This window comes from Rana temporaria, chromosome 7 (assembly GCF_905171775.1).
Source record: "Rana temporaria chromosome 7, aRanTem1.1, whole genome shotgun sequence".
NCBI classification, from domain to species: domain Eukaryota; kingdom Metazoa; phylum Chordata; class Amphibia; order Anura; family Ranidae; genus Rana; species Rana temporaria.
Window position 1 is genome coordinate 119,313,323 of NC_053495.1, and position 26,841 is coordinate 119,340,163.

Below are 26,841 nucleotides of genomic sequence, written 5' to 3' on the forward strand. Positions count from 1 at the left end.
ATTTTAACCCAGCTTAGAAATAATTACACGCACATCTAAACCCAGAGTTGGCTTTTGCACAGACTATGTATCCCCTTGCCCAAAAATTTTTGCAATTTTGCTATATATATATATATATATATATATATACTGTATATGTATATATATATATATATATATATATATATATATATATATATATATATATATATACACATTTATTTATTTTTTCTAGGAAATACAGTTACAGTTAAACAGTCTCGGAAACTCACTCTCTTGTCTTCTTACGGACTTGTTGACACATTTGGCCTGATTTTACTAAGGCGTCTGAGAATCTTTACTCAATACTTTGTGTGAATATTCACTTCAGTCGTCCAATCAGTTGAAAAGCATCTGCAGATGATTGAATATTCACGGTGAGCATGAATTTGCTTTTCACATGACAGGATAATTGAAGTGAATTTTTGCACAATTTTCTTTAATAAATGTTTTAAATGCCTTACTAAATCAACCCAATTGTGTAGAAATGCAATTTTCCCATTATATTGCATCTTTTTTTGATGCAAAATACAATAATAAAAAAAAAAGAATGCTAGTATGAATATAATACTGCTTTATTTTGTATTTACATTGATGTTTGATCTCTGAATACAACCTATTATCAGTTGAAGTGTCACCGGATAAGAATAACACATTTGTTCAAGGAACAAGAGGCTTTTACCTGATTCATCCCTATTTTAAAAAATGATTATATATTGCGCTAGTGGTTAACAAAGTGGTCAGTTTAGATGTGGATGGTGCTGCACAAAGCTCATATAAAGGGAAACCATAGTAGTTTCTGGAAAATTTTATTTACTTTTATGTTTTTTTTTTAACTGATATATATCATTACTGTATTATATGTATACAATATTTATGTTAGAAATAAGAATTTAATGCAGGGTGCTTCCATTCTTCAGCGTGTGCTGTGCATGGTTGGCTGCCTAATAAGAAAGCTGAGCATTAGTTCTGCATCTGTTGTCTGGCTCTGTTTCCACTATGAGATGAAGAGGAGCCGTGTCCTTCCTCTGAGTCGTTCAGCAGACTTATTCAGCTATATGTCTGTGCAATGCGAAATGCTACGAATCAAGTCAGTATTTACAGCAAAGCAGTAAACCAGCTTTTTAAAGCACCACAGCACCATACTCACTCTCACCGCCTGCTGGCTGGATGTAGTTAATATGAAATATTTCTATGCAATATTTCATGATTACCCAACTGAATTTTTTTTTTTTTTGTAAAACGTGTTCTGTTTTTACGTCAAAAAAATACACGAAAAAAGAAACCATATGACAAAACACCCTACATTCCATTAAACGGTTTGCTTCTCCGCCAAATAAAGATTATCATTAATGATAGTAAAACCATCCATTGAGGGTCATATAACAGTCAGAATGATGAGTTTGCTTATTAACCTGAGAAAGCCTGTAAACAACTATAAAATAAATTAGTGGTAATACAGCTTCCCTAAATTGCAATGTATATTTTATTCAACACGCTTGATTAACAAAAACTCTTCTCTATAAACAGCTCCAAGGCAAGCCACCATAGTAAAATTATATACAATTACTATTTGCCGTAGAAATAAATGATTGAGCACTTAATATATTCTCTTACGCTAAAACAACTACAGATATAACTAAATCCATAAATGAAGTACAGTAAAACCTTGGTTTGAGAGTAACTTGGTTTAAGAGCGTTTTGCAAGACAAGCAAAATGTTTTAATAAATGTTGCCTTGATATACAAGCGATGTCTTGATGTAAGAGTAGCGTCATGTCACAACTGAGTATAAAAAAGAAGAGAGGAGCCTCTAAGTGTAGAAATATGGTTTCATTTAATGAAGGTACAACATTTAGCAACGTATTGCTACACTTAGAGGTGCCTCTGTTCTCTTTTATATCCAGTAAAAAAAAATGCTTTGATATACAAGTGCTTTGGATTACAAGCATGTTTCTGGAACAAATTATGCTCGCAAACCAAGGTTTTACTGTATATGTAAATCTAAGCATTAAAACCTCATATAGGTTTTTATTGTTAATACAATTTCAATCACTTTAAATCTGCAGATTTTGATAAAAATACAACTTGGTGATCCTGCCATAGGGGCCTCGTTCAGGCGCTTCCTGTTATGGGGTGATAATGCTTTGTCCCTGTCTTACAGTTGTGCTTGTGCTGCTGTCACACAATCTTACAATGGAAATTAAAAGTGTCCGTTTCCAACACATATTGCCCAGGCATGGTAAACTGCTGTCACCCTCAGGAGATCTATGCTAAAAAAAAATGCATGAGTGCATGCATATAGGCAGAAATGGGCTGCTAAGAGGCTCCAGCAGATCAGCACTGTTGAGATGCAGCAAAGGACAAAAAACAATGAAAATAGCATGCTAATAAATAAAAAAATATATGTTTTTAGCCATAATACTGTAGCAACATAAATACCATTTACTTTTCTTAACTAATATGGGCAGAGCTGATTTAAAAAAATGAGGAAGAGTCAACAAGAGGTATGTGACCCGCCATATAAAATAATGACATACGTGGGCGACAAATATACAGGAAAATGGCTTGACTAGGCAGAAAATTTGATTCTTTTGCTTTTTTTTCATCCATGCACCCAGACACGACATGCCAGCTTTTATATAAATACTATGTCATTCCAAAAACCATATGCCATATCATGTTCTTCATTAGATAGACTAGCTAAAATGACCTTGCCACTGTCTGGTGGAGGGCATAAATTAGACGAGAGCAAAGGAAAACAAGCACGATGTTGGTATATTCACTGTTTGCTAAAAATGGGATTCCTTATATTATTATTTTTTGTATATTCTGATAGGCTGTACACCTTATTTCCTTAGCGCCTAAAAGATCTAGTTACATACTGGGAGTGGACAGAACATTGCAAAAATCACTGCAGATCTGAAAGAAGGCAACCTTTCAGTAATAGTATAATTTAAGCTATAAATGGTACTTAAAATGTATGAGGCTGGGCATATTGTGTTATGTCTTTTATTCAGAAATGTATGTATTGTGTGTGATCATTTTCAAATACATAGATCAGATTAGGTAAATGCTGCAACCAGAGTATACTTCTAGCATGTATATGTATTAACTGCATTTGATGATCTTGGGATAAGGTAAAGGACAGTTGAAGGCTTATTCTGGAACATGGGCTTTACTGATGGCAGTAGATAAGTATCTACTGTTATTAGTACAACCAAATATGAACATTAATTTGATGGAAGCAAAACTGTACTTCAGAGAAAGTAATTATGCGGTCCACAGATGGCAATATTTTATCCAAATACGTGTGTATGCTCAATGTGACCCACTTTCACGTAGCCCACACGGGTTTGCTCAAGGTGCCTCTGCTCCATCCTACAAGCCTTCACTATACCCGCAGGTTACTTGGTTGCTCCCTAAATGAGCCTTAGCTTATTTTTATGAGTACTGTAACAACATTTACGTTTTGTAAACTCGTCCAAGGGCAGGGACAGAGGTCAAAAATGTTTGGTTTCTTTCAAGAACTTTGTAATGGTGGCCAAGTTTTAACATTTTGAATCTAGGCTTACTGTAATGTAAATGCATGATAAAATTACACAGGGTGTGACACTGTGTAGCAATAGAACGCTCTTATCTTTCTATGGCACGTTTGTTAAAGATTTAATTATTTTGCGACTGCGTACTGAAAATATTGACATGCAATATTGGTATTTGAATATATATGAGAGATCCACATACCCAACGACTGATGGGCCCCATATTTTTAACACTACTAAATCTACAGAGAACACCTTTATAGCTACGAAAGTACACAACAGTAAATGTACAATCTATACAACTTTGTATTAAAGAATGATATGTGTACTGCTCATCCAATGATCTATACAATGATATGTGCACAACTCATATTACATATGTGTATCTGCAAACAGCTCTGTAAACCTCAATCTGAAGTATCACCCTTTTTTAAATCAGATTCAACTAGATGGCACAGAGTTAAAACTGAAATGTGTCTGTGGTTATTAAAGTTCAGACCTCAAACTCTTTAACCTTACCATGTCATACAGAGGTATTGTGGATTTGTGAATATGAAAATCTGATGTACATGTACTTTTACAACCTATATAATAGGGAAATAAATTTATCTGAAGTCTTCCATACGACACCATTTAGGCAATTAAGGTCATTTGCACTAAAAGCTCCCATAAAACGACATATTATCCTACCGGCAACAGCTGGCTGCCAGTGATGTGCATATTAAGATATATTTTTATCTGACAATTAGGGAAGATTCGTATTCTAGCAAGATCCAGACTATGAAGGGGAAATCAGAAGTGTGTGGGATTTCTTGGCCTTTTTTTCCAATCTTCTGAGTTAAGAAGCAGAAATGACTCATAATAACAGAACCGAGAATTAAGATATTCTTGACCTCATTTTCTTTTTCGCAAGGAAGCAAGGAGACCCTTGACATTTTCAGTTTTCTATAATAGGTATAACTAGTTAGAATATTTGGATCTATCTTCAGTTTAAAAAGGTGCTACATCAAACATGTTTAAAAGGTTATAGGCATCTAATTTTAAAGCAGGCTTTACATTCTATTGTTACATTTCCTGAACCGCTGACTGATCACTAATGAGAATGACAGTAAAGATATTCTACCCTATCCTAAAATTAACAGCATACCTTCACATTGCACCTGTATTCATATATCAACCATTATATCAATCTTTGTTTTTCTATCACCTCTGACACCGCAGAAGAAAAAAACCAAACTGATTTGATTTTCAATGCCCCGAGGACATGTTTTACTGGTACTACACAAGTGTAAAGCCACATTATTGTAGCATAAAGGAGAATTCCTGGTAAAAACATATGTTTGCAAGTTGCTGATCATGCAGAATGATTTCTGAAGTGTTCTTCACACCTAGAGAGTTGGTTTATTATTTATTTTTTTCTCACGCAAAAGGATGGACATTTACTGTAGGTAATACTTAAAGGAGCATTTTGAAATGAAAAGCTGCACCTTGCAATTGTCATAAAATGTGACATTTGATGCATATAGATGTATTTATATAAAAACCCACCTGACAGCTGGATTTGTTATAAACAATAAAATAATTTTTTTCTTATTATAGGTATATAAAAAATAAGCAAATGGAACTTTTGTAAAGGAAAGAGAACTATTTATTTTATTAAATCAAGTTTGCTTAAGCATATCCAGTTTCCATAAATCACATTCCTTCCAGAACTGAACAGTCAGAGTGAAATGACAGCATGTTTCCCCAAGAGTATTGTTAATTGTGAAAATACTAATTATATACAGACTGTCAATCAAGGGCGAGCAATAATTCTTTAGAGCGCAGAGGACATTTGGGATGTTCTGCTCTGAAGCATGTGTGCTTTATGGAATACCCCGGAGCGGTTAGTTACACTTCCTATGTTTAAGCGGCAGGCAGACTTCCCTGGTATTTTGGAAGAGATGGATGCAGATTCAATAAGACACCCCATGCTGCAAAGCTTAACAGCTATTGTTGTATTTGTAAAAATGGACTCACACTTGAGTGGGTTTATCTGCCCTGATAAGAGCTCAATCCTATCACTCTGGCTTGATAATTGGACTGTTTTCTTGTTGCGGGAATGAGATCACTACTACTAAATATTCACAGGATGTGTCACCCATAAGTTTACAGCTTCACATTAATTTCCATGTGTTCAGTTACAGTGTGAGATGTGAATGCAAAAGTAAATTGACTTTAGTCAATGCAAAGGGTTTTGTGGGCAAGATAACGAACAGAGGAATATACAGTATATGATATGTAAGGGAGCCCTGTTAAACCCTGAATCTATCTATCTATCTATCTATCTATCTATCTATCTATCTATCTATCTATCTATCTATCTATCTATACACACAGGCAGCTCTCTCTCTCTCTCTCTCTCTCTCTCTCTCTCTCTCTCTCTCTCTATCTATATATATATATATATATATATATATATATATATATATATAGCATCTTGACTGTGTTTTCGTAAAAGTTTACTTAAGATGAACACAAAGATAATTTTCATTTACTCTATCCGTTGTGCTATTATATAGTTAGTCGGACACCTGCTAAAACTGTATGTGGACTTATTTCATAAAAAGAATAATGTATTCTTTAGTCCGTGCCCACTTGCAATACCCAGCCAAGTAATGAAATGTAATATTAGGAATTTCCCTTGAACTTGAGCAGACATTTGATATCAGCAAGACCTGTAAAAATGATTCCTTTGTTAAATCAGCCTCCTTGTGTAAATCAATGACCTTGCTTTGGGTTTTTCAGTCTCTAGCTGACTCCCTGTGCACAGCATCATATATTATAAAAAAAGTCAAAATTCATATAGATAATGCTGATGCATATTTGACAGTACTCTTAGATTTGTCTATCCTGTGTAGTGTGCACGGTATGAAAAAACAAACACACTAATGTAGTGCACACAGTACATTAAGAAAGAACAAGCTCTCTGTGAATTGCATCACTGCCTTGCAGCGAAGAAATGCTTTCTCCTCTCTCTTCTTCTGCTGTGGTGATGTGCAAGTTAAATAACACTGTTTAAACAGCTAGAAGCACTTGATGTTTCCTCGCCACCTTTCAGGATCGTGCTGCTTCTACTGCTCATGCAACCGGTTGGTACCAGAGATGCTTTACCAGTAACATCCACAAGATGGCAATAGACATCACCGGCATTGTCCTTTAGGGACCAATTTGACTGCTAATGTTCTCTGGATGCTGAGATGTTAATGGTCGGGATGCTCTTTACAGACAGTCACTCGTATAACAGAGCCTCACAAAACTGGAGCATCAGCAGCGCTGTGCGATGGCCAAAGAGCGGCATCAGCTTGAAGTTAGGAATTAAAGCTTTTCATTTCGTATGGATTGTAATTTTATGACATATGTTTTTTTATGACTTCAGACTTCATCCATTGACTCTTAAGGAGGTCGATTAAAGGAGTCATTTACTCAAACTGTAAGTACTGCTATCACAAGTACAGTAAGCCACATATACGTCCTGTGCATTGTACATGAGCAGAATCTGAGCTTCCATCTATCATTTAAAGCAGTGGTTCTCATCTCCTGTCCTCATGACCCACTAACAGGCCAGGTTTGCAAGATAACTGAAATACATCACATGTGATATAAGTTGCTCAGCTCAGTTATTGTAGTATTCTAGTCTGCACCTCCCCAAGGTAATACTTAAAATCTGGTCTGTTAGTGGGTCATGAGGACAGGAGTTCAGATCCACTGATTTAAAGGTAACCGGTGCTGGGGAGAAACCTCAAGGTTACTAACCTCCTTATAAAAAATTCTAGCTGGCTATAATGCTGATACTGTGACCTGGAACAAGCATGCAACCAATAAAGTGAGACTGGGGTCAGAACTCCTGATCTGCCTTTTTGGTTCAGGTAACAAAAAAAGTACAGAAGACATGAAATCAGCAGGACAGCCAAGCAACTGGCATTTCCAAAAAGACAAGACATTTCTCTTAGCACAGGTTCCCTATAAATTTGTATTCTGTCCTCCTATGTAGTTCCAGCACACATGCATACATTATTAAATTGATAGAGGGTTTATACAGAATGGATTGGTAATTGAAATCCCTAAAATGCATAGTATAGGGATACGTGCAGATCCAACTCTCAACTCGCTCCGTCTCTGAATCCGTGCACGCTATCTATATGGAAGAGAAAAAGCAATCGCGCTGTGTTCACCTACACATCTCATGTTGATAACAGAGATCAGAAGGAATTTCTTTCAAAGGCTGTAGCTGGCACTGAGCAGCAAGCCACAGAGCAAAGATGCAGCAAACCTGTTCAAAGAGTGACATCCTCAAAGCTCATCTTGACAAAAAAATAAGGAACAATTAAGAAAGAACTCTCCCCCCCCCCTCCATCCCCTGCTCATCCCCCTAAGGGAGTTCACCTGAATCTCTTGCTTGCAGCTTGTGCCTGGAACATTTCAGCAATAAAAGAAATGCAAATGAGCAAAACGACATTCAGGAAAAAGTATGTACTTACTGAAAGAAGGCTTTCTCTGTCCTAATTAGAGGGAAGTCCCTGTCTCAGGAGTTATAATCCTTTTATTGGTGCTCATTAGCAAACAGGAGTATGTTATCCAGATTCTCTTTTAGGAGAATGAGCCCCCCCACCCCTTTCCTTCTTTAGCTGGATCCTGTATCCAAAGAGTTCAGCAGAGCTTCAATTGCAATTATCCATGCCAAAAAAATTCATTCAGGGACCCCCCTTGGATACTATGTATGTGGCAGGACTTTCTGGGAAATAAAGTGAATGTTATCCTCTTAGATCCTGAAAAGAAAGACACAAAAATGAAGAAAGATACCAAAAAAGAGGAGGGAAGAATCAAGAGTTGATTTCCTGGCTGTGTGCACCAGATGTTCCGACAGCTCCCTTCACTCTCGGCCTCCAGATGTGCAATGTGGGGAGATGTTGTTGGTCCAGAGTGCTGAAATGCACACGAGCTACTGCTCTCATTGTATTTAGAATGGAGATTTGTTGAGAGGGATTGAGAGGCAGCATCAATCACTCCCAATTACCTTTGGCATGATGGGTGGGGACCTTGCTGTCCTTGTAGTGACCAGTCTGTCCCTCCAAGTTACTGCAAAACACATAGCTCTGAGGTGTCAGAAAGGGGACACATGCTGGAATGAGAGGAGCCAGGGACCTCTCCACACTGGGTGGGGTGGGGAGAGGCTGACCACACAGCAGCAGGCGGGGAGCAGGACAGGAGTTGGGGGGGGTGCTTGCTGGCACACACAAGGAGGAGGAGAGAGATGTCTTGCTGTTTGGAGAGAAGATTTCCAAATGCCAGCAAACAAGAGATTGCAAACCTTATACTAGCTCTACTCCGGGATTCCTGAGCGGTCCTAAAGACCTTAGCTGATTATCCTTGACAAGCTCTGCATTATTGATTGCAAGCTCTGCGGTTCTCCCAGGGGTAGAATCCCAGCTGTTACGGAAGGTATTTTGCTTTTGAAAGAAATAGTTCTCACTTCATTAGCAAAAAAAAGAATAAAAAATCTGCAGCAAAATCCAGCTTTACAATTTGGGTGCTTGCCAACTCATATATTAACCCTTGGTGTGCTGCGGTATTGTAGACACCAACTCGTTCAGCATGCTTGTGCATGCAGCAATAGTTCAGTGTCGAGTGTCATTTTAGGCATTTGTCTGCAAGGGTTGGATTTTTCTTCTGTAGTCATAAACTTAATTCACAAAGCAATTATGAATGTAACAACTTATTTATTTTTATGACAAACAATACACTAAATAAAAGATCCATATGTGTTTGTATTATGCTGTATGTATGACCTGTACTTTTTTTCTTTTTACAGTGTATATGACTGTAAAATTGTATTGTTCCATAAAGTGATGATGCTTACTATATCTACAAACACAATAGTGTTCACTTTAAGTAAAAACTGTTAAAACCACAAAATGTGTTAAAACATGCAATAAAGAAAAAAAATAGGTGTGTATGTAATTATCTATCTATCTAGGTTTATATTATTATTTATTATTATTATTTCTTTATGTATTATTATTATATTATTTATAATATGTAAATCTGACGTACTTTAAACCTATTGTAAGGTTGGAGAGAGTTGAAAAGAAGAACATTATTTTTCATCTATGCCATCAATCAATGATAATAGATTTTTCCTCACTCAGGAAGATAGATGGAGAGACCTGGAAATTCAGCAAATTTATTGTGCAAAACAGTTGAGCTTGGTTGACATAGTGTTTGGGTTCTTCTTGGTTTGTGCTGTGAAAACTCTGCTCCTGTTGGAAAGTAAGCAGAGACACTTAACTATTTTCTAAAGCGTAAATCAAACATAGGAAATCAGTGTTTATTTCCAGGAACTTTTTCAGAATCAAGCCATCTGCAGCCAGCTATTCATATAACAAGGAGAACTCTCGATGTAACATGTACGTAGGCAGGGGGTTGTAAAATATAAAGCTATCTGCTGGTCCAGGCTCTAGAGTATGGAATTACTTGTGTTAGGGATTCGGACTGCACAGACTTGTCTAGTGCTGTGTACACAGTCTGTATTTTTTTTTGTACATCACATTTCAAGGTCTGGGAAAATATCTCCATTATCTGTATATAAGAAGGACGTGTTAAAGTAGATGTAAACCCTAACTGAATTGCATTTTGTTTGATAAAGCACAATTGCTATTTTTTAATAGTTATTTTCACCTTTTTTCATCCTTTTTCGTTCGTTTTAACATCCTGCAGCCTATTTGCTGCCATTTCTTGTCTACATTCACTTGCTCCAGCGATGGCAGCATGGGGGTTTCCTAATAGTGACAACAGTAGACCATGCCTGGGTAATGTGTGTGCCTCAGAAGATCCTGTGACAGGGTGACAACGCAATACAATTAGGAGACAGGGGGGGGGGTTTACTTTACTAAAACCGGTGCACACAGAATCTGGTGCAGCTGTGCCAATCAACCAATCGGCATTTAACCTCAACTGGTTCAATTAAGCTTTGACAATAAACTCTAGAAGCTGATTGGCTACTATGCACCGCTGCCCCAGATTATGTGTCTACTATTGTTAGTAAATCTCCCCTAGGGAGTTGTTCACCTATAACAGTAGTGCCTGAACAAGGACTTTCCCTGCAGGATCATGCACTATTATTTTTAGAATAGAGATAGGGCTTGCGGGACCCCAACACCCGAAAGACCAAAACAGAAAAGGGGGCAGTAGGACTATTGAGGTACAAAGCTGAGTAGGTAAACTCACACAGAGTAGATAGAATAAAAGTGTATAAATGTATTGACATGGTATCAAAAAAATAAAGAACATCAAAACAACATAAACAAAAGAAAACAATACAAGGTGTCGTGATGAACCATACAAGTCACCAAACTATTATTTTTAATAAATGTTGTAGATTTATAAATAGTTAAAATGGCTTTTAAAAATTACACTACCATGTTGAAGCTTATATTAGAATTTTGGGATTGGGATTACGTTTTAAATTAAAAACCGAATGCTGCCTGGGTCACTGTGGTCAAAGCCCAAGAGAACAATGGCAAACAAAATGATGAAGACCTCCTACATTCAGCCTTACTTTCTGTGAACTGAGTTTGACCCATGAAGTGTGTTTTATTAGTTGTTGTATTAGATCAATTTCTCTGAGTCTCGCATGGTGTAGTTAGTGGACATGGCACATGACATCTGGAGCATGGAAAGCAGAGGTAGGTCTCTGGTGACAACAAAGGATGATCACCATCAGGTCCTTAAATCATAACACTGACCCTCAAGATGAAAGCTCTGTGAATGTTTCTGCTTCTTTATCCCAATTCATGTAATTTGCCATTTATACCATCCGTGTTGGGTATGGGGCTAATTATTTCTTCACTCCCTGCCATAGGATAGGAACAAAAGTACACTTCAGAGGCAACTTGAATATACCATGGAGGTATTGTGATAAATCTATATGACTGACCAAGGGAATCTATAACATGCAAGAACTGTGTGCAACTGTGCATGCATATCATACTTACAAAAATGATGGTTCCTGACACTGTTAACCCTACCTGCCTTTTATCTGCTTACTTCCCAGGCTGGTGCGTGCTCACTTTATGGGTTGGTCTCACCCAGACCACACCTCTAAATATGCAGAACTGTCCATCAATCTCACTTTATTGGTAAACCCTGGCTCGAAATAAAAGTGGCCTGCCCACTCATAGTCCCGAAACTGGAAATTAAGGTGTTACTAAACACACAACAGTAAAATCAGTCTGTATGTAGTAAAGCATGCTTGTTATACTCACTGTGGAACCTAAGGGGTTAATCCTCTGTACTGTGTAAAAAGCAGTTAGATCCTGTATTCTCTGATCCTCCCCTTCTTTTACTAACTCCAGCCCATCTGCTGATAGAACAGGGCCTTGGAGGCACTCTACACATGCTCAGTTTGGTGTGTATTGCTAGCGACTTTTTTTTATTTTGAGAGGGTGAATGTGATCAGCACAGGGCCAATCAGCACTGTCCAGACAGAAAATCAAAGCTCATGCAGCATCATAGGACAGTAAGGGGAGAAGCCTGTTGTTTTTCAACAGAAAAGCTCGCTTGCAGTTACAGGGATGAGACAGACAATTTATCACTGGCAGGGGTTCTTAAAATAATTAAAATGGAGTTCCACCCTGAAATTTTTTTTTTTTTACAGAAAATCAAAAAAAAAAAAAATAGAAGAAAAACTGAAAATTTTTTTTTTTTTTTACTTACCAGAAAGAGCGGTTGCTGTGCAGAAGTTCCTAATCTACCTCTTCATCCACCGCGGCAGGTCTTCTTCCTCGTCTTTCTCGCGGTGTCTTCTGGGGAATGGTGCGCACTGCCTTTTGGGAACTGTGTATCCCAGAAAGCAGCCGCCCATTCACAAAATCGCTGCGAGACTCGCGCATGTGCAGTAGGAAACAGGGAGTGAACTGCCTGTTTCCCTCAGTAAGGATGGCGGTGCCGGGAGCTGCTTGGATCGAGCGACCGGCCTCGGGGGTGCCGACATCGCGGGCACCTAGGACAGGTAAGTGTCCTTATTAAAAGTCAGCAGCTACAGTGTTTGTTAAAAAAATTGCGGGTGGAATCCCTCTTTAACTTTTATTTATTTATGTAAAAACTTAATCCCAAAAAGGAAAAAAAATATGCTTGCTGTACCTGCTTATTGGTATTAACTAGAGCTCAGCTTTGTTACTGTATTTAAATTGACTAGTACTTCTAACACACCCCTTCCCCAGATTGACAATGCTGCTGTCCAAATGTGCCCTCTGTGCTCCTTCATCCAGAGTGGAGGCACTCTAATACAGGAGGTGTGTTACTGGCCAGATCCCCAGGGTTAAGGTTAAAACTAATACAGCTGCTACATATATTGATTGTCTATGTAAGCTACAATATATTTAATTTTTGGTGTTGGGTTTAATGCCACGTTAACCAAATGCTACATTATCGGTTTATGCAATATATTATACAGCAACACACATTTTACTATATTTTTTACTACTAAGGCAAGGAAATAAAAATATATGTATCCAATTTGCTACCAAATTAAAGCCCTATCTAATCCAAAAAAAGCCATGCATAATACTTTGGGGTAGACAATAAAAGGTATAATAAAAGGTATAATATGCGAAATCAAGACATTGCTAAAACAAAAACAAACAAAAAAAGAAGAAAAACCCTCTGGGACTCAAGAGGAATAAAAAAACATGGACTCAAGTGGTTAACTAAAAATAATGCCATCTTAATTTGCTTAAAAGGTCCTTCAAAACCAGGAATCTTTTTGTGGAAGTTTAGTTCCAATTAAAGATGGCAAACAGCTAAATAGACAGATAAATACATATGCCAAAGGATTTCTATTTCAGTCTATCCAGTTGTGAAAGGTACACCGTCCTTCCTGGCAGGGGAGGGGACTTCATGTTTCTCTGTTGCAGTTTCAATTTCACCTATAGGTTTCGTCCACATCCCCAACCCTGTGACTGAATAATAAAAGCAGTGGTAGTAGACTATTTAGCTCATTACTCTGACCCTCTGCACTCTCCTCCTACCAGCATAGTTCTTGGACCGCACCAGACCTGATTGGCTACTTTCTGCTGCTTCTCTTGCATCATCTCTGAGTTCTGCAGTATAGCCTATTTGCAATAAAAAATAATACATTTTTTTTTAATTAGTGTCTTTTTATATCTGCCTCTTGTTCAGATTTAAATAAACAATATTAAGGCTCTAGGAAAATGTTAATGCCCATCTTCCAGGAAAGTGAGCATTCCCCTTGCAGTTGGGCTGCCTGTGCAATGCAAGGGTTAAATGTTCATGTAGATCTAGGGGATGGGGAACAGCAGTTTATTTACCTGATCCTCTGCCTGCCTGGGAGCTGGCACTCTCCTCCATTTCCCTACACTCTGTCAGTGAACTGTCCCTCAGAGTTCTCATAACCAATGCAAGGCTATAAACTCTGCATTGGACCTGATGACATCAGAAGACCTGTGAAGCATTGGGAAAAGGAGGCTGAAGGGATTGCTCTTACCGCATGGAGGGAGCTTGTGGGAGCAGAGGAATGGAGAAGTTTTCTGTGACCCCCTAGGCATAAACAAGCATTTAATCCTTGCAGGGTAAGGGGCAGCCCCACTGTAAGGCCCCTTTCACACTACCACGACTTCAAAATCGTGCGATTTTGTGGCTGCAATTTTGACGTGATTTCAGGGAATGCCTGTGTAACTTGCATTAAAGTCGGACCAAAGTAGTGCAGGGACTACTTTGAATTTGGTGTGACTCAAAGTCACACAGATATGAATGATACTCATTGGAAATTATGGGGTACTACATGTCATGCGACTTTGCAGTCCCAAGTTGCAAGACAAGTCGCACAAATGTGAAAGGGGCCTAAGGGATTATTTTTGCTTTTTCTGGATTTCAGCTAAGCAGAGGCATTATTTTCAGAAATCTCTAAAACTTTCACTATAAAACAATTTAAAACTGCATATCTCTATAAGCATAATGGATTAACAAAAGATCCAATGGCCTTGTGCCAACATCTGGATTGGGCACCACCTTTGTCAGTTATGATTAGCCATTGAGAAGCTAATTTTCACCTCTCATAGTAGTACAGTAAAACCTTGGTTTGCAAGCATAATTCGTTCCAGAAACATGCTTGTAATCCAAAGCACTTGTATATCAAAGCATTTTTTTACAGGGTAAAAAACAGAAGAGAGGCACCTCTTAGTGTAGCAATAAGTTGCTAAATGTTGTACCTTCACTAAATGTAACCATATTGCTACACTTAGAGGCACCTCTCTTCTTTTTTATACTCAGTTGTGACAGGACGCTACTCTTATATCAAGACATTGCTTGTATACCAAGGCAAAATGTATTAAAACATTTTGTTTGTCTTGCAAAACGCTCTCAAACCAAAGTTACTCTCAAACCAATGTTCTACTGTATTCATAAATATATCAGTTAAAGAATACATTAGCATTCATGGCTAGTAGCTTTGATAGGTTGATCAGTAATAAATTAACATTTGTTTGTAAATGTGCACTCTCTAATGTCTCTTCAGAATTTCATTACAATGCTTGGTATATCATAAAATTACAGAGCTGGCAAATGTAATAAATTACCCCAAATGGTTTGTCCAGGAAAAAAAAATATGAGCCATTATTCCTTATTTTAAATTCTCCTTTTATTGGTGGTTAAATAACCGACATTTACTGAGTGCGTAAAAGCCCAACAAAAAAAACATTTATAGTAACATGATTTGGGACTCACGATGATGATTTAAGAATGGCTCAACAAAAGAGATGTGAGATGTGATTAAAAGGTAGTCACTAAAAATCCAACCTGCAAATGTCACTTTAAGTGCTTCATAGGCCATATTCCGTACCAGAAATACTATAAAAAAAGTTATGTGCAACTTTCACATCTTTGTTTCACAGGTTTTGGGAAGCAAGCAGAATAAAGCCTCATACACACGGCCGGTTTTCCCGACGGGAAAACTGAGAGAAGAGCTTTTGCCCGGGAATCCCGGCCGTGTGTATGCTCCTCTTAGTTTTTCCGACTGGAAAACTGCCCAAAAACCGCCAGACAAAAAAAGAAAACCAGCTCTCTTTTTTACCGCCGGGAAAACTGACAAACTTTTGCCTGGCGGTTTTTGGCAGTTTTTCCTATGAGAAAATGAGAGCATTCCCTAAGTGTTATGCCCTGTACACAAGTGCAGGGCATAACACATGCGGGATTTCCGACGGGAAAAGTTTCTGTTGGAAATCCTGAGGGGAAAGCCGAGAACCTGCTCGGTCAGTCTTTCTCCCTACACACGAGAGGTTTTCCTGACAGGAAAACTGTGATGGAGCTTTGGTCGGGTATCCCGGTCGTGTGTATGCTCCATCGCAGTTTTCCTGTCAGGAAAAACTCTTGTGTGTAGGAGGAAAGACTGACCGAGCAGGTTCTTGGCTTTCCCCTCGGGATTTCCAACAGGAACTTTTCCCGTCGGAAATCCTGCACTAATGATAAACCTCAAGGATTTACCCACTGTTAAGCCTCGTACACATGATCGGATTTTCTGACGGGAATTGTGATGACAGACTGTTAGCCTAAAACCTGACAGTTTGTACGCTCCATCGGACAATTGTCAGATTTTCTGCGGACAATTGTTGGATGGCAGGCTTTAAAATTTTCCGCGGACAATGGTCTGTTGTCGGATTTTCCGATCCTGTGTACACAAATCCGGAATCAATGCTCACCAAACAGGACATTAGCAGAAGGTGCCCAAAGGGTGGAGCTCAAGAGCTGAAGTTTCACATAGTACGTAACTACGTTCGTGTTTGTTGGCCCACGATTGTGTGCCGTTTTTGGCCAACGTCCTTCAGACAAAAGTTCAAGGCTTTGTCTGCGGAAAATACAATCGTGTGTACGAGGCTTTAGTCTCTGAAATCTGGCCCTGTGACCCATTTAAAAGCATAGGTTGCTTACTGTGGGTCATTATCATTAAAAAAAAATCAATAAAGGTTTTCTTTGGGACACCCCCACCTCATACTTTGAAACTTACAATTCAGTACTGCACCAATATAGCCGTAATGTTGATTTACTAAACTTGCAGAGTGCAAAAAAGTTTTATTTTAATTGTCAAAGCTTAGCTGATTGGCTACCATACACAGTTACTCCATATTTTAACACTCAGTTTTAGTAAATCAACCCAAATGCATTTTGTCATCCAATATATTGGGAAAACAACATTTGTTCTATTTACAATGAGTGTGAGAAGCGTTATCTGCTCACTTGCCCTGCAGACATAAATGAACTGTTAGGGGTCCAAAGGACCCCTTTATCAGTTCACAAGTAGATCAGTTCACCTAACAGTGAATTATTAAAAAAGCTTATGCTATTTCATTTCGAGTGCGCTGATCCTCTTATCACAAGTTAAGACATGCTAAAAATAAAGTGGTGGAATTTATTTTTATAACTGTTACATACTGTTGGAAAAATGAAAGACAAGTAACCTTTCATTACTGAATAAAAAAGTAAAAGGGGAAATAAAGAACAGAATGATTTATGAAAGATTAAAAACTGTCAGTTCGATTAAAAAAAATAAAAAATAAAAGAGTATAATCTCCCTGGATCAAAAAGGATTGAATATTATACAAACAGCTTATACCTATGATTCTATATCCAATATACGCCATCTTTTATCTTATGTTAAAGGTTCTATTTTTGTTATATATCATGTTTGTTACTCTATCAGCTACTGTATGTTTAACTGAACAACTCCTTTGTGAAATAATGCCATTTATACTCCATATCCTTTAACATTTGTTTTATTCAAATCAACAACACATTTACAAAACCCTCTGTGTGTGAACATGTTGATAATTTTGCAACTGTAGAAGGATTTTGGCAGTAAAGTAAAACTAAATGATTGGCTTAAAGCTATATTAAATGCAAAAATAAATACATTTTACACAAATTATGTATTTAATTATAAAAAAACAAACAACAAAAAACAGAACTATCATAACTACCTGAATATTCTTGATATCAGCATAATTGTATTTCCTGCATAGCAGCACGGAAAGTTAGAGAGGTGGAGACAATCAATGTTCTAGTGCTTATAGGTAACGTTCTTCTTGCAGAAGGGGGTGCAGGGGGGAAAGCATAGAGATGACCTTGTTAGTGTCCTGCCCAATTACAAGTTGTCCACTCACAATTTGGGTAATCACAAACCTGGATTGTGAGAGTGGCTGAACAGAATTACAAATGCCTTGATAGGCAAAACAGGTACCATATTTATAAATGCATATTTGGCACAGGCCTTCCACCTGAGATTTTGTTCTCTAATTCAGGGAGTATGTAGCCTTAATAAAGGGGTGTATGTGGTCTTTCCAAATTCTGGTTGAGTAATATATGATATGGGAAAAAAATGCAATCAAACAATATTGATACATTAGCTTTACCCTCTCTTAAACCCTAACCATATCTATAGTCCTCCTTTTAACACTAACCCTCCCAGTAACCCTAATCCTAACACTGAACCTTGTAACCGCAAACCTAAGTTTAATCATATTGCTCCCGGTAACCTCAACCCTCCTTGTAACCCCAAACATAACACTCCCTGTGAACCTCAACCCTAACATTCCCTTTAACCCTAAAGCGAATCCTCCTTATAACCCCAGCTTTAACCCTAGCCCTTCGCTATAACCCCAACCCTAACCCTTCCTGTAACCCAAACCCTAATGCCGCGTACACACCATCACTTTATGTGATGAAAAAAAACAACACTTTCTGTGAAGTAAAAAATGACGTTTTTGAAACTTCAATTTTCAAAGACGAAGTTGCCTACACACCATCGTTTTCTCACAATGATCTTGCAAAGTGAGGTTACGTTCCACCACGTTTTACCATTGAAGCTTGCTTCATAAGTAGCTTCTGGGCATGCGTGGATGAAAAAACGTCTTAGAAAACGAAGTTTTTTGGTACACACGGTCAATTTCTGTGAAGTAAAAAGTGCACTTTTGAAAAACGACACATAAAATTGAAGCATGCTTCAATTTTTTTTGGTCGTTTTTTACAAGACATAAAACGACGTTTTCCCCCACACACAGTCAATTAAAGTGACGTTTTTAAAAACGTCATTTTTTTTCATCACATAAAGTGATGGTGTGTACGCGGCATAACAATAATCCTCCCTGTAACCCCAACCCTAACACTAATCCTCCCTGTAACCCCAACCCTTCCTGTAACCCAAACCCTAACAATAATCCTCCCTGTAACCCCAACCCTAACATTAACTCTCCCTGTAACCCAAGCCCTAACACTAATCCTCCCTGTAACCCCAACTCTAACTCTCCCGGTTATGACTAAGGCATTATAGCCTGAAGTGCGTCAACTAGCCCCAGCACCACCAAAGAGAAAAATGCTGTACCACACCACCAGAGAGTGAGCCACGCTGTGCTGTACCGCACCACTAGAGAGCCACGCTGTACCGTACCACCAGAGAGAGAGCCACAATGTACTGCACCACCAGAGAGAGAGCCACGCTGTACCGCACCACAAGAGAGCCACACTGTACCACACCACCAAAGAGAGAGCCACGCTGTACCAAACCACCAGAGACAGCAACGCTGTACCACACCACCAGAGAGAGAGACACGCTGTACAGCACCACCAGAGAGAGAGCCACGCTGTGCTGTGTCACACCACCAGAGGGAGAGCCACGCTGTACTGCACCACCAGAGGGAGAGCCACGCTGTACTACACCACCAGAGAGAGAGCCACGCTGTACTGCACCACCAGAGAAAGCCACACTGTACTGCACCACCAGAGAGAGAGCCACGCTGTACCGCACCACCAGAGAGAGAGCCACGATGTACTGCACCACCAGAGAGAGAGCCACGCTGTACCGCACCACAAGAGAGAGAGCCACTCTGTACCGCACCACCAGAGAGAGAGAGCCACGCTGTACCGCACCACCAGAGAGAGAGCCACACTGTACCGCACCACCAAAGAGAGAGCCACGCTGTACCAAACCACCAGAGACAGCCACGCTGTACCGCACCACCAGAGAGAGAGAGACACACGCTGTACAGCACCACCAGAGAGAGAGCCACGCTGTGCTGTGTCACACCACCAGAGAGCCACGCTGTACTGCACCACCAGAGGGAGAGCAACGCTGTACTGCACCACCAGAGAGAAAGCCACACTGTACTGCACCACAGAGAGAGAGCCACGATGTACCGCATCACCAGAGAGAGAGACACGCTGTACTGCACCACCAGAGACAGCCACGTTGTACCGCACCACCAGAGACAGCCACGCTGTACCGCACCACCAGAGAGCCACGCTGTACCCGCACCACCAGAAAGAGCCATGCTGTACCCGCACCACCAGAAAGAGCCACGCTGCACCCGCACCACCAGCGAGAGAGCCACGCTGTTCCCGCACCACCAGTGAGAGAGCCACTCTGTTCCCGCACCACCAGCGAGAGAGCCACACTGTTACCACACCACCAGCAAGGAAGAGCCATGCTGTACCGCACCACCAAAAAGAGCAGGTCAGTGTCACTGGGCAGTGTGGGCACAATAGGAGACAGACAGTACTAGCATTGTATGGCCACAATAGGACTGGGAGACTGTAATATAAAGGGGACTGCACTGTATAGGGGCACTGTAATCACTGCAGTGCTCCTTTAGAGCGCAGTTCCCTTTATATCACAGTGTCCCTGCACATTACATTGTGGAGAACCGACCGCACCCCCCGGTCCCTGTAAAAGATGGCTGCTCAGTCTAAAATGCCCAGGCCTATTTTTTGTCCTAGTCCGGGCCTGTCCCTGATGACACTAACCCTCCAAGTAACGGCATCACTAACCCTAACCCTTTATGTGGCCCTAAGACTAAGCCTCACTGTAACAGCAACACTAACACTAATATTCCTCAATTTAATTATATCTTGTCTGCAGGCTCACCTCTGCTGTTCCAGGATCTTCTGTGCCATCCCCTACCTGCACCCAAAGACAGCAGTGATGGAATCCTTGCACTTGAGTATATATATATACTCAATATACTCAATATATATATTTATATATATTGTAAAGTATAACTATAACTATGAGGCAAGCTAAATGGAAATGATTGTTATATGATGACTAGCAAAAAGGTCTTTCTTTATAAAATTAAGTACTTGTTTTGCACCATTTAAAAGTCATGAAAACACTTTCCTGTTTATAATGCAACAGCTGTATAGACTGAAATAGTCTCAGCATACCAAAATATCCCATCTTCATCAGTCTGTCCAAAACAAGAACCTTAAAGTTCATCTCTCACACACTCTCAATTGAGGATTTAAGTACCTGGATAGTGAAGTCAGTTCCAGACGGGCAGGTAAGAAATGCATTAAGTCAAAACAAGCTGTGTTACAAATCACATAAACCCAACCCACTGTGTTGCAAGCAAGCAAGTGGATTATTCAGGGAGGAAATAGGGACACAGCTACATTTTAGGCAAGGATGAACCTTTCTCCTTTAACCTGTTAAATATCATCTCTGTTCCCTGCAGTAGTGATTCAGAAATATATAGTAGGGAAGGCTGCCTATCATTTCAATAGGAACAGTACACGTCTACATAGATCTGTGTCCTGCAGGCAGAAAGGGAGGGGAGCTGAGAGAGAAAAGCAGGAAAAGTCAAACAAGTTACTCTAGAGGATTTGCTGAATTAAAATGTAGGTGTTGCAAGGAGAATGAGCAAAAGGAAAATGCACAATAGATTACTGGGCAGAAGTGTCCTGCTTAACTCTCCCCATAGGGTTACACTGTACTAGTAGCTGGAACTAGTTGCAGTAAATCAGATAATATTGTATCTTTATATATAATGTAATTCAATGCCATTCCCATCATGTAATAGATAACATCCTTATTTATGAAGGTAGCTTGATTTTTTTCCCCACTTAAACTCAAATTGGTATATTTTATAATGTAATGGCAAACATATAATAATTTTTATATATGGTAAAGAGGGAAAATAATTTTGTTTCCCCAACGTGCCAGAAAAGATTAGGTTGTGTTTGGCACCAATGACTACATTTGTTTTCTAACTGGACAGCGAAAGAGCCATGAGCAATTACACCAGATAATCTTGGAATGCTAACAACACATGATGATTAGTTGATAATTGTGTTCATTCATGTAACAACAATATATTCAATAGAAGTTACATTCAGTTCCATTCCCCAGAGGAAATAACTAACCGGGTATTCAAAATATACTTGGACCCAACTGGGTGGGAACCAAATAACCAGGGAACAAGCCAGGATACCAAATGGAACCTTAAAAAGCATGCAGTGAACATATAAACAAAAATCAGAGTCCGTTTTGGGATATGAACCCATTAAAACACTATGCCCACAATCCTAATTCTATATGCATAATTATACTTTATTATTTCTAATAAAAAATAAATTTGAATTTGATTTTAAACTTTAGGGTGTTACATTACATTACATAAAAAAATCAGTTCACAGCCAAGACTTGAGTTTGATTTAAGACCGATCCAAACTTGTACAAATCTAAAAAGCAGGTCATACTGTATATGTTACAATCTGCACAATCATTAATCATTACATAGTGGGACGTCCCAGAGCAATGCTCAATATGAGGCGAGGGAGACACAGATCAAGCAGGCCGCCATCGGCCGCAAAGCCCTATACTGCTGCCTGCAGCACACTATGCCCAAAGGCGGAATCCTCATGCCCTCTTACATCTATTTGATAGAATTTGGGAAATGTATGGACTGAAGACCAAGTTCCAGCTTTATAGATTTGTGCCATAGAAGCCTGATGATGCACTGCCCATGAAGCTCTTATCGCCCTGGTCGAGTGCGCTTTAACAGGAAAAATCTTTTGATTTACCAGTAGCTATGTAGTAAGGACCAATCCTGAACAATTTGCTTATTTTATATATAAATAGGGAGGCCTTTGCACTTCTTAATTGTGAAAAAATAAAAAAGAGTTTAAATCACAACCACAAGTTTAAATCCCAACCGGAAACCCTGATTTCCTCCCACACTCTAAATACACGCTGGTGGGTTAATTGGCTCCTGTCTAAATTGACCCTAGTATGTTACATAGTTGGTAAGGTTGAATAAAGACACCAGTTCATCCAGTTCAACCTGTGGGGTGTGCGTATGTGTGTTTATGTCAATAGTAAATCACATATCCCTGTATGTTGTGATCGTTAAGATGCCCATCTATTCGTTTTTTGAACTATCAACGCTCCCTTCCGATACCTTTGCTTGTGGAAGAGAATTCCACATCCTTACAGCTCTGACAGTAAATTTCAATGAATGGCTGTGTGTCTTTTTAAACTCCCTCCCACTAAAAAGTTTCCTCCCTATGCTAGGGTCACCAGGAAGGTATTTAAGTATCGCTATCATATCTCCTCTTAAGCATCTCTTCTCCAGAGAGAGTACGTTTAATGCTTGTTGTCTTTCCCTGTAACTGGGGTCCTCCAGTTTGTTAGCTTTGTTGCTCTTCTTTGAACTCTTTCCAGTTCCAGCACATCTTTCCTGAGGACTGGTGCCCAAAACTGGACCGATTACTCAAGATGCGGCCAGACCAGAGTCTTGTAGAGTGGGAGAATTATTATTTTATCTCTAGAGAAAATCCCCTTTTAGATGCACACTAATATTCTGTTGACTTTGTTGCAGCAGCATGGCAATGCATGCCATTGCTGAGCCTGTCATCTACTAGGACCCCCAGATATGTTTCCATCCTGAATTCCCCCAGAGGTTCTCCCCCAGCGAGTAATTTGCATTTGTGTTTTTAGCACCCAAGTGCATTACTTTACATTTTTCAGCATTAAGCCTCATTTGCCATATAGTTGCCCACCCCATTATTTTATTTAGGTCTTTTTGTAGGGTTTCCACATCTTGCTGTACAGTTTTTGCCCTGCTTAACTTTGTATCATCAGCAAATATTGAGATGGAGCTCTTTATCCCAACCTCTATATCATGTATGAATAAATTATGTGTATGTATGAAGTGACAAGTGCTTTTGCGCTAATATAGACCCTTAATAAGTGCTAACCTAAACAAAATAAATACAGTGCAGCAAAACCTACAGTGTTTACAATACACAAATACAGAAATCAATAGAAATGGGATTCTGCGCAACCTATCACGCACACATGGTAAGTAAAAAATAATAAGTGACAAATAAATATCTAAATGTATGAATATATAAATAAATATATAAATGGGAGAGCTCGCAAGCTCAATAAGCAATGAGACCAACAATAAAAGTGAAAAAAGTCCCAAAAAATGATGAATGAATGAGTGATATCACCAATCACAATAGGAATGCTAAAGTGACAATGTGCAAAAATAGTCCTATATAGAATAAAAACTGCCAAAAAGGAGCTGCTGGTGTTGCTGAGTTCCACTTAGAATGTTGACAGAAGAACACACATATCCCTCCCTGGGCTCACAGAGCTCTTACCTCCAGGCCAATAGTAAGGGGCATCCAGTATAAGCCTCACTGGCAATACTCTATGGGTGATCGCAGCCACTCTGTACCTGTCTTCCTCAGTAGATCCAGATAGTACTCAGACCCAAGTGGAAAGAAAGGGAACAAAAGGAGGGGCTCCAATCGTGAAATACGTAAGAATCAGGGGTATTTATTAAAGAAAAAGCCTGTGCTTACATCAAAATAAATAAATAGTGCAGCAAAAAATTTAAAACGAGCGGCATCCACGGCGCCAGCATATGTCACTCCAGGTGTACGTACGTCCGTCCAATCCCTACGCGTTACGACACGGGATCACGTGTCTTCGTCTGCACTATTTATTTATTTTGATGTAAGCACAGGCTTTTTCTTTAATAAATACCCCTGATTCTTACGTATTTCACGATTGGAGCCCCTCCTTTTGTTCCCTCTCTTTCCACTTGTGTCTGAGTACTATCTGGATCTACTGAGGAAGACGGGTACAGAGTGGCTGCGATCACCCATAGAGGATTGCCAGTGAGGCTTATACTGGATGCCCCTTACTATTGGCCTGGAGGTAAGAGCTCTGTGAGCCCAGGGAGGGATATGTGTGTTCTTCTGTCAACATTCTAAGTGGAACTCAGCAACACCAGCAGCTCCTTTTTGGCAGTTTTTATTCTATATAGGACTATTTTTGCACATTGTCACTTTAGCATTCCTATTGTGATTGTGATTGGTGATATCACTCATTCATTCATCATTTTTTGGGACTTTTTTCACTTTTATTGTTGGTCTCATTGCTTATTGAGCTTGCGAGCTCCCCCATTTATATATTTATTTATATATTCATACATTTAGATATTTATTTGTCACTTATTATTTTTCACTTACCATGTGTGCGTGATAGGTTGCGCAGAATCCCATTTCTATTGATATGTGTATGTATGAATGTGAGTTAGGCTTCTTTCACAGGGGACGGATCTGTGATGATCCGCCCCGTGAACGTCCACTTGCTCAGTGGGGATCGGTCCGCTGATCCCCGCTGAGCCGCCGGATGACAGGGCGGTCCCTGCACACTGTGGAGGGACCGCCCTGTCAGATCTTCTCTCTCCCCTATGGGGGGGATCGGATGAACACGGACCGTCTGTCCGTGTTCACCCGATCCGATGACGGATGGAAAAATAGGGTTTTCCTCGGTCTGCAGAACCGGACCCGGATGAGATCGGGTGTCAGCAGATGTTCATCCACTGACACCCGCAATCCCATAGGTATCAACGTATGTCCCTTTTTTGAAAAATCGGACATACGGTCCGCCCGTGTGAAAGAGCTCTTAGGAGCCATAGATTGCTAAGCTCCTTGAGGGCAGGGACTGATGTAAATACACAATATATGTGTGAAGCGCTGCATAAATAGACAGCGCTATATAAGTATCTGTAATAAATAAAATAAATGCAAGGAGATGATACAATCCGATTATAACATACATGGCCTTATTGAACTTTGAGTGACTGTTGTCCAAGTAGAATTACTGGATTCCATGGGGAGTAATAGAAGGGCTTGTGTGATGACCACATGCACGGCACATCCTTCTATTATATAAGATGTTCATCCCCCCTAACAATATTTGGATGGATATTGATCCATGCATAAGCCAATTATGGACAGATTAGGACTAACATGGTCTAATGTCAAAATTTAACCATGACAAAAAGCCTGTCATTCACATATGTTACAAAACCTTCCTAAAAAAATATTTGTGCATATCCATTTTCCAAATATGTATGGTCTTTCTAAAAATGGCATGTGTATGTGGAGTTTGATTTGTGAGGAATACGTTGCTTCTTATTCTGTATTTGTCATTTCAGATAATGAAACAACAAACTTTGTAAGCCAAATAAGACGCAGAAGAGAAAACCAGTTTGGAATATTGATATTTTAGAGTTGTGCATTAGAGAAGACGTTCAATTGTATAAAGAGGTATGGTAAGGCAAGAATGTCTATGTCAGCAGAATGTCCTCAGATAGTCAGATAACAAATTAAAGATGCATTGGATTCAGTGATCTGTCTCATACCTTATTATTCTATTATTTTAAAGGTGGAATTCTGCCTACTCTGAGGGGACCAACAGAGTTTGCTTCTATTTCTGATACAGCAGTCATTTACATGTAGAATGTCGAAATCAGAGTGAATCTCAATCTCCAATGAAAATCTTTGGGATAAAGCAAAATGGATAAGTCTTTCCCCAGGGGAAGATTGATGTCAATAAGCAGAAGGGCAAGCAAATGAGTTTTGTGGCAGCTGACAAAGAATGAAAACATAAAAGGGGGGTCAGCGCTAAAGAAAAAAAATGGGCAGCTGGCAATAGGTAAATCTACAGTACCCAAACAAACCATCAAAGAAAACAATGTAGAGCTTCCAAATATAGAATATTACAAACTTAAAGAGGAACTGCAGTCTGTAATAAAAACATCTGTACCACGCTGAAGCTTCCCTCCAACCACTTTGCATATTATTTTATATATACTGTGATTCTGTTCTTGCCAAATATGCAGCAGAAATCTCCCTCCACTGAGTCTGGCTGCATCCATGTTAACTGTTATCCAGTTTAGCCTGTTAACTTCCTGGATTTACACAGACACACAGAGGCACACCTCCAGCCCTGCAGCTCTCACTGGCCCTCTTTTGACTCATCCTCCCTTCCTGGCAAACTCTCACAAGATTGAGAAAGAGAGAGCTGTGCATGATGTCATAAGCCTAGGCTGTTTACCAGACAAGAAACAGGAAGTGGGCTGTATAAGGTATTTACT

General features: G+C 39.4%; 1 protein-coding gene and 1 long non-coding RNA gene across 7 annotated transcripts in view; one reads left to right on the top strand and one right to left on the bottom strand.

Moving 5' to 3' along the window:
- NTNG1 (netrin G1) overlaps positions 1-8,892 on the bottom strand; it is a 390,080-nt gene extending 381,188 nt beyond the window's left edge. For 3 of the 6 annotated variants that reach the window (XM_040359905.1, XM_040359903.1, XM_040359902.1), the window contains exon 1: positions 8,080-8,890. The gene's annotated coding sequence lies outside the window, so the exon portion shown is untranslated. Of the gene's footprint in view, positions 1-8,079 lie in introns of all 6 variants that reach the window. The other 3 variants (XM_040359900.1, XM_040359899.1, XM_040359901.1) reach the window with 2 other exon arrangements.
- On the top strand, positions 6,643-26,514 carry LOC120945604. Its single transcript, XR_005750603.1, has 3 exons — positions 6,643-7,031; positions 25,900-26,011; positions 26,130-26,514. It is a non-coding gene; the product is annotated as an uncharacterized LOC120945604 (long non-coding RNA).
- Positions 26,515-26,841: the final 327 nt, after the last annotated feature.